Below are 10,000 nucleotides of genomic sequence, written 5' to 3' on the forward strand. Positions count from 1 at the left end.
ATATCCCTCATTTGTGTGTGTATTTAAGGTCTTAAAGGTACACACACAAATGCTGCATCAGGTATCAATGGGTTAATGCCTAAAGAGACAAACGCATTTCTCGTACTTCACTGCTGTTATTGTGAAACTGCTGAAGTACTGCTGCAAATCTTGAAGCATTAAAATCAGTACTAAATGTGTGTTTTGTTTATTCAAAAACAATGATCCTCATAAAGAAAATGCCTCTAAAGTTTATTTTTTACAGGATTTCCTCTTTTGACCAATTTAAAACCATTTTCATTTGCAAAACAGACAAAAAAATAATTCACATTTTCACAACATGGGTTTACAAAGAGGCTTGGCACGCATGATGGGTCAACCTGCTCACTCAAAACGTTGATGGCCCCATACCGCTGCGCTGCCTCCAGACATATTGAGCGGCCATGTTGGCCTGCAGGGTCAGGCAGGGCTGTGGCCTCACCAGCCCCCATGGGCTCAGTTACTCTATAGTAAGTTATCGATCCTCCAGCAGTTACACAGCTCCCTGTTGAGCGTCCCTCTCCAGCATCAGCTGTGCTGGTCTGATACCCTGTGCGCTCACAGCCAGGTTATCCCATAGCTGGCATAGACTGTATAGTATTATGCCTGAAGGCATGTTACGCTGCTGTCACAATGCTGCTCTATAGATACAGTCGGTCACGTTACTTCCGGTAACATGTGTGTGTGTGAGTGGCCGTGGGGGAAAAAGCGTGAGGATTTCCCCCCACGCTGACCCCATTCACCACACATCTATGAATGTATCGACAGCTTTCCAGGACCGGATTACTTACGCCTGCTGTGTCCTGCTGGTAGTGGATTAGGAGTGATCAGTGATCATGTGACGCTTGTAGAACCAAGACCCTTGAATCAATTTCTACAGGGGGTGACTTCAGGTAGTATAGGACACTTACCTGTAGTTTCACAGGTAGGGCTCAGCAAAAAAAAAAAAAAAAAAAATCACTCTTTATCATTTTCACACTTTAACTAGTATGAGTTGTGCCAAACAAACGTTAATATCCCCAAAACTATACATCACATCGCTTATATTTGGACTTTCTGAGCGAGAGCAGAATTAGCGCAAGAGTTTGATGTATAAGATATGCGTGTCGTGTTAAGGTTGTGAACTGTCGCCATTTTGCAGGGTCAGCCGGCTAGAGTCAGACACTCAAGCCTCCCAAAGCTCAGGCTCCATAGGGTTCCATTGCCGGCCCGTTGCCACCCAGTGACTCGGTTTGTTTACCAAAATGCTACTCGGCTGATCGCTCGTATAGCCCTAATTCACAAGGATGTCTCAGAGGGCTTCACAGAGATAGCTAAATCTAGCTGAGACAACAATAACAATTACAGTATTAATAATAATAATAATAATAATAATAATAATAATAATAACAATACAAATAATGTTAATTACAACAGTAAACCTTTGGATGATGAATGATTAAAGGACTATTGGTAAAAAAAAAAAAGAATCCTACAGAAGAGAATGACAAAGCGCTCCCCAGGACAATGCAGATGGATGGAGATGTTTAGATTGAAATAAACCAGCGTCCTGGAGCTCTCAAAGGCCTGACACGAGCCTAAATGTGTTCCATATGGGGTAAGTTATCCAGGTCCAGGTGGATGAGGGAGAGGGTCGTTTTGTGCTGGCCTGTACCTATACAGTCTTCTCTACCTCGAATTCCCACAGACGGAGCGAGCGATGGAGAGGGAGCCAGGCCACAGCGTCTTATCAGCCCTAATGATGAGACAGCTGGAGGCCATTTTCCAGCTGGGCCAAAGCTTAGACACCGAGACACTTCTATGTCTCTGCTGCCCAGTCTCCCCCCGTGACAAGGATGGATGGGCCTGCTCCAACGTTAACCATTCGTTCAAATCTGATATGATTGCCTTACTGAGCAAAATGCTATAATTTCACTCACTCTCGGGTTATCTTCCGCGCCGGAGAGGTATAAAAGTTTAGAGCGGTCTGTTGGGTAAAAAATGGTCCGTCGCTGCCGAAGCAGAGAAATCATCTTTGTTTGATGAAACATCATGTTTAAAATCAAACAGTGATGAATGTCGGCCGTGATTAAAAAAGACTTTCCGCGAGATGCCACCGAGTGGAGATGATAAATAGACGCGCGCTCTTTTCTCTAAACTGGACGGGATGGTTGGTGGTACAGCGCGATATTTCACCCGTTACTGAACTGGCTACGCGGGGATAAGAAATCTCAAACTGTCATATTTTTTTACCAGTCGTGGGAGGACTTCTCGTGAGTTACTGCAAATTGATTTGGCCCAGATTCACGCAGGGTCTCTCTCAATATTCTTTTAAGTGATAAAAACTATTTTTCTCACCAGTACCCATAATCTGGTTCTTGTCAGATGAAAGAGCACTGAGGCTCCCCCTGCCCCGGTCCCCTATGCCTTTCATATCATTCTGTCAGCATCGCATTGTAATGTGTTATTCTTAAAAAACTCCGCCATGTGCTCGTAGAAACACACCTTGGCAAGCAGTTCCAGTTGAAACGTAGCCCGCTACCGTATAGCCATGGCTTAACAGCTTTTAGCCTGCTCTCCTAACATGTGACACTCTCTGGTTCTCACCCTATCAACACCCCACCATCCCCGGGCCGTCTTGTCTGCCTCCCCCCCGGAGAATGCTCCCTTACCCTGCGCCCTCCCTCCTCCCCGCGCCGCCCCCCATCTCCAGCAGGACTCTGGCCAGGAGTGGTGCTGAAAGACTGAATGGTGGGGAGACGGAGGGGGTCTGCGCTCCCATCTCAGCGCTTGTCTTGGGCCCGGGCCCGCGCGCGCGCGGAAGGCCAAAGCGGAGACCCGTCGTGGTGCACAGATGCTGCTGCTGCTGCTGCTGAAGCCACATCACAGTGATGCATGTCTCCGTTGATACGTCGGACGTCTTTACATGAACCAGAAAATGTGTTATCTGATGGAGGGCTCTCCTAATTCCAGACCCCCACTGCCATCTCCCCACCACAAGCCTGCATGCAAGGCCCCGGCATCAAACACGCGGCCTGGGAGACGGCCAAGGAGGGGAGAGAGAGAGCGAGCTGGACTTTATTTTATCTGCCAGCGAAGCGCAAGAGCGATGTTAGGCAAGCGTTTGCCTCCTTGTGTGGATGGACCCACGTGCTCTCTTGTCGACTGAAGTCCAGTTTGGAGCCTCCTGACTCTTTCGAAATACGTGGAGGAGCACAGCACTATATCAGGAGCGCTCCTCTCTCTCTCTCTCTCTCTCTTTTTAACCTCACACAAAGGTGACATTTATGTTTGGCCTTATTGTTATTTATGTTGCCATGTACGTATGCCTTTTGTTCAAAGGTTTGCAGATTAGGCTCCCAGTTTCTAAATCAAAAAGGCCCAAAGTCGCAACGGTTTGACTTTTTCAAAGCAGATGGTGACTTCACGGCACGAGGAGATGGATTCGTTTCTCTGTTGCAGAACCCTCCTTTGTGAAGAGCACCATCCATCTGTGCTTCAGTACATCTTAATAACGTAAGCCCTCCCCTCGTTTGTCTGCGCCGTGGAATGCTCTTGTTCTTGCGCTCGTCTCCTTTGTGCACGCGGGCAGTCAGTATCCAAGACTATGATTTGTTTAGGTTTCAGATTTAAGGTTGACTGAGGCCGTGACTCATCATTACTCTTGAGTTTGACTTGTTTTAATTTTCTCCCGGCCGGGGAGTAGTAAGTACGGTCTTACTGAAAGAGCCACGACGTAGTATTAAGATCTTTTAAGCTATTTCTTTATTGATTTCAGTTTCCGAAGCAATCGTAAAACTATTCGGCGCACATTTTCCTGCAGTATAGTTCACATTTCATCATATTTAATCGGTCGATTGAAGCGGAGATTGTTTTCTTTCCGAGCCTATCTGGCCCTATCGCTCCAGGTTCAGCAAAGATATACGCTCATAATCCAAATAAGCCCGGCGATGTACCAGCGTGAAGCGTCGTCCATCATTCAGACTTTCCATTCATTTAGACGTTCATTCGTTTTCCTTCTCCCGACATATCGCCAGACGCCCAACCGCTGACCATGATAACTGAATCAGTGGCCAAAGGTTCCAGCACCCTGCCTTTGAAAAGCTGACCTGTTCTTTAAATGTTTAAAGGGCCTATTGCATCATGGGCTCCTCACCCACACAGGCGTGTTTGGGTGAATCAGAGGAGATGCGTGGGGGTGGCCGTTGCGATACATCATGTGTTTTAAGCAGAGTTAAGGGGGGAGGGAGGCCGGGGGTTGTGCGGGGTTAATGACTGGCCGTCGCTGTGGGCCGTGCCGGCTCTCTCCGAGAGGATAAGACTGGCTGTGTAGCAGGGGGGGCATCTGTGGAGCACAAGGGTCGCATCGCTCACATCAAAGGAGGCTGGGAGTCTAGGTCAGTGTGTTTGGCCATGGAGGTGGGAGGGGGTGGGGGGTGGGGGGGACAGAGGGGTGGATGAAGAGATCGGAGGAAAGGAGGGGAGAAGGAGGGGAGGCAGAGGCAGAGAGAGAGAAACTGGGAAGAGAGACTCAAGAGGTGGGAGGAGGAGAGATGGGCAGTGCAATGTCTGTATTATGTTTTCTAATTTCCTTTAAACATAACATTTCATGATCAACGACGCTAGAGGTTTATCTGAGCTACTTAAAGGCTCCCTCCAGTGTATTTAGTCATGTTGAAGATATTTCATCATGTTTCTGAGTCATGCCCAGCGCTGAGTGTTAATTGGCCACACTGTTCGCCAAAAGTTTTTTTTGGACAAATAACCCAATTTGGTGCTCAAAGTTTAAACAAATAAGCTGTTGTTCAAATGGAACAATGATGTAAGACTCAATGGAATGCAGTTATACGTCATGTCCAATTCGATTCTTTCTGACTGAGGAGGACGAGCTAACATGTTAACTAGTTAGCTAGCTGTTAGCTGAGCCCACTGCGCTGCTGCTGTAGCGTTTGCCGAGCTCAAAATGCCAGCTGAGCAAAAGTTTCGCTGGTTAACCATTTCGAGTCAAGCTCGTTCCAATAAGCGCATCAGCTTTGAAATCCAATGTCCGGTTGTTAATAATAAAACAATAATGTGGCTTGCAGCTAAGCTAATGTCAGTATTTCCAGCGTAACGTCTGCTGCCTGTAGCGCAGACAAAGAGTATTGAAAGCAGAGACGATGTTCTTGTGCTTTGTTGACGACAGCGCTGTCGCCTATTATCCTTTGGTTGTTATCAATGCATGTTTGAAACACAACACCAACCGTCACACAGGTAGAAACACTGACTGGAGGAGGCGGGGCTTAATTAGTTCACACATCCACATTCACAGGGATTTCTCCCCTGCACCCTCCCCACCTCCTCCCTTTCCTGATCTCTCCTCCCCCACTATTCTAAAGCATGGCACCCATTCTACCCTAAAGCATGGCACCCATTCTATTCTATATTTCTATATCTTCTATATTTCTCCATCATATGATTGTTCAATGTGTTTTTATTACTACTGTAATTTGCTACTGTTGTGTCAGCTAGAATTAGCTAGACATATTTTCTGTGAAGCCCTCTGAGACATGCTTGTGAATTAGGGCTATACAAATAAACTTGACTTGACATTTCACTAATCAATGCAAATGATAATGAAGAGAGGTGAAGGAATCTTTAGCAGAGATAAAGGAGTTTAGACCGTAATGTATCACTGAAATAATTATTTATCACTGTCAGTGTTTACAAGATTGTGATTTATAGCTACCACTGACACACCACTGTTGCACCGCAATTGATCCTCAGAGAAAACCATTTGAAATATTTGGATTATTTATGATGTTGAACCTTTGATGGAGATAATCATGCAATATGTACAACTTCTACACACGCCCTGGATATTATACATGACAGGACGGATGGAGAATTTGCTAATTAAACCCGACACAGCATAGCTTCAGAATGGTGTGCTTATCTCAACATAAGATCAGTGGATAAAGAAAGGCTTTCCATATAATTTTAAAGCGTACATCTGAAAGACGTGCATACACCCGCACACACGCACGCACGCACGCGCACACACACACACACACACACACACACACACACACACACACACACACACACACACACACACACACACACACACACACACACAAGATCATGGGATATAATCAGGGGCTGTAGCTCCTGAGGGGTGGAGAAGTTTGCCAGACTGCAGACATTTAATCCCCTGGATTATCTCCTGGGTAAAGAGACACTGGAGACAAAAAGTGCAATTAGTTGCTGCAAACAAACTGCACTCAATTGATGCAATCAAATGATTCTTAGTTTGACGTTGCATTACAGTAAATATGTTTATGTAGATAATTGAGTCTACATCTCTTAGATAAGAGTTGTCTCATTGGCCGTTGATATTGCCATACCTAATCTGATGAGGGGGGGGGGGGAAAGAAACATAATTCAATCAGAACAGACATCATCATCTTATTTTTTGTTTAAATTTATTGCAGGTATTCTGTAGTTTATGTACAGGTGTTTATTTACAATGTAATCCTCATATTTCAATCTTTTTTGTACCTTTTGACATCAGTATAGTAATTATTCTGTTTTCTATATAAGTATGATTAAAAAAATCCTATAAACAAACAAAATAAAAAAACAGACATACACGAAAGGAATGCGACCAACTGACACTTTCTTCTTTGATATATGCAGGAGCAAGCTGTTACATTACTGAAAAAATAAATACTATTGACAAAGAACATTCTACCAACTACAAGCATTTTGGGATGAGCCTTTGTCCACATGTCTAACTGATCTGTAACTTACACCATGTACTTTTCCCTCATTAGACTCCCTTTAATCTATATATTGGGTTTTGCTTCTTCCAATTTACATTCTAATCTATGTAGTGGGTCAGCCTGTCCCCTTCAATATGTTCTACTGCTACTTTACATATCACAATGGTTCATTTAGATTTAGTTTGATTGTCAGAGAAGTGCCATTTTTGAGGATAAATTAAAAATATTGGAGAACACAGATCTACGGGGTACAGCATTAGCTAAAACAAAATCTTATTAGAACTTCTGACGATATGTGATTGGCTCTGAAAACAATTGCACTGGAATCATCAGAGATGAAAATGATAACAAAACGTTCCTGGTGTTTTATCTCATTCAATCTAACCGGAATGACATGAAAACATTGCAAACTTGTAGTTTGTCTATTTAGTTCAACTGTGAATGATCCAGTAGCCATGGTCCTAACAATTACCACACAATAAACACAATTGTTTATCTGCAGATAAGTAAAAACACAATGTTTTTCTTTACGTACCAATCCAATCAAATAAAGTTTTCCAGAGGAATGACACACATTTCTAATATCTCAAGTGGTTGATGTGTGTATTGTTGTTAGGTCATAATCTACAACCAAAATAAATAACCTGCATGGTTTACATCCATTTTCCAACATAACAAGCCATTCACAAACTAGAGGCACTCTAGAAAGGCATGACAGTTCATATCAAATAATGACATTTGAATGGCAGCTTGTTAGATTCTGAGGGAGAATCTGGTTTACTCTCCAAATGATAAAGACTCAAGTCTTCCATGTCACCCCTGTTTTTCCCACAGTGCTGGGCCAGCAAGGCCCGATGGGGTCATAAGTTGGCAATGTCAGGACACTCAAGTCACTCATTCATTCACTCACTCACTCACTCACTCACAGACGGACGTTTAGTGAGTTTAGTGAAGGAAGAGGGGCTAGGGAAGGGGGGGTCATTGCTACGGATAGGAAGGTCGTAGAGAGTGGGGTGGGGAGGGGGAGGGGCAAGGGGGGTGTGGGTGGTGGGAGGGGTTTGGAAAGAGGGCGGGGCAAGGGAAAAGGAGCTGTAGCTAAGGACAGGAAGGCCGGCAGAGGGTCATGATTCGAGGGATGGGTAGGGGGAGTGGCTAGGGGGGATGTGGGTGGTGGGCAAGGACGTGGGGCTATGGAAAAGGGGCCATAGCTACTGTTAGGGATAGGAAGGTGGTAAAGAGTCGAGATTGGAGGGGTGGTTAGAGGGAGTGGCTTGGGGCAGGTGGGTGGTGAGAGGGAGTGGCTTGGGGCAGGTGGGTGGTGAGAGGGAGTGGCTTGGGGCAGGTGGGTGGTGAGAGGGAGTGGCTTGGGGCAGGTGGGTGGTGAGAGGGAGTGGCTTGGGGCAGGTGGGTGGTTAGAGGGAGTGGCTTGGGGCATGTGGGTGGTGAGAGGGAGTGGCTTGGGGCAGGTGGGTGGTTAGAGGGAGTGGCTTGGGGCAGGTGGGTGGTGAGAGGGAGTGGCTTGGGGCAGGTGGGTGGTTAGAGGGAGTGGCTTGGGGCAGGTGGGTGGTTAGAGGGAGTGGCTTGGGGCAGGTGGGTGGTGAGAGGGAGTGGCTTGGGGCAGGTGGGTGGTGGGAGCAGGTGTGGTGCACCATGGACTTAAAGGTTTGAACTGGACGCATGGACCATATATTTGAATTATTGTCTTGTCTTTGATAGTGAGAATGAGAAGGTTTGTCTTAAATCCCTGTTTTCATCTAATATTGCATACAGCGATGATTGATGAAGTGCTGTCTGGCAGTCATTATCCCACTAATGCAATCCAACAGGGCCAAGGGAAACTCAAACGATCAAAAAGCGATGGAAACATGCCCTTTCAACACAAGAACACTCACGCGCGTTTAAATAGCTGTGACTGCACAATTATGCCACAACATTTCAGTTACAATAACCCATTTGATCATTTTTGGCATTGCTAATATACACTTCCTTGCTTATTCTGCTGGCTGTCTCCTCCTGACATATTCACGTCATTGGACAAAGCGGACCAACAGGATGACATTTTGTTGTTCACATTTGTAACTTAACTTGACTTAACATCCAAAATCATTTGTATTTATGGATTTCAAATCAACAATAAATGAACTGCAGTAGATATGTCTTGCTTTAAGGTTGATTGATTTAGTGCTAAAGTAAGTGATACAGTAATTTATAAATGTTCAATACCTGGGATTGACAACATTAGAGTCCTTGCTATGTTTACAGCTTGTGTTGGTGACACACTTACACAATTCATGGCGCCAGGTGAGAGAAACTTTCTACTTATAGGAGTTAAGATAATCGGAAAATTGGATGTCTGGAAGTTGGAAGTTTCATTGCAGTGTGAGTGTTATTGTGTTGAAAAGGACATGATTTGGTTAGTTTTGGGTTCGACTGTTTGAGTTTCCCTTTCCCTTATTGGATTGTTGTGGAAAGCAGTGCTCCCTGCAATCTCTATAGTGAAATATGTAATGAAATGGAACTCGCCATCTTTGGCTGCTCGGAGTCCTCTCTGAACTTCCCTACAGCTGTGCAACAGTCTCTGACACTGGGGACAATTGTTGCCAAAAAAACTCATTTTGAAGGAATGGAAGTCCCCCTCTTCACCTCCTTTTCAATTGTGGTTGATGGACATGATCTCTGTTATACGGATGGAGAGGCTCAGGTTCCTGAGAACCAACTCGCTTAGAACATTTCTAATGATCTGGGACCCGTTTCTAGCCTACCTCGATGAGGTTAGGGGCGACGAGTGACTCGCCTGGCTGGTTTCTCGTGGACCCCTCGCGCGGGATCCCGTGTATATTTCTTTTAAGCACATAATGCGCCTTATGTGGCTGGTAGCACCATGTAGTAATATTGAATGTTGATTATGTTTGTATGTTTTTTCTTTCTTTTCTTTTCCTGTGCCTGTTTGTTTTGTCTTGTTTGTGTACTGCTCTATTAAAAAACTGAAAATAAAATATTGAAAAAGAAATGAAATGTTGACCAGATGTACCCTTTCAACTCAGTTTTCTCATGATGACATGAACATTGAAGTTTGGGCTGCATGTAAATGTAACTTAGTAATGAGAGAAACAAATGAACGTTGTGACCGTTCGATCTGCTTCTTTATGCTATAACTTATATCGATTTTGCTACAAGGCAAGTTGTACGGCAGAAGCTTGATGTGACAGAAGACAAAATGCCTATTTTACACAAAATCA

The sequence above is a fragment of the Poromitra crassiceps genome (assembly GCF_964638095.1).
Source record: "Poromitra crassiceps genome assembly, chromosome: 21".
NCBI classification, from domain to species: Eukaryota; Metazoa; Chordata; class Actinopteri; order Beryciformes; family Melamphaidae; genus Poromitra; species Poromitra crassiceps.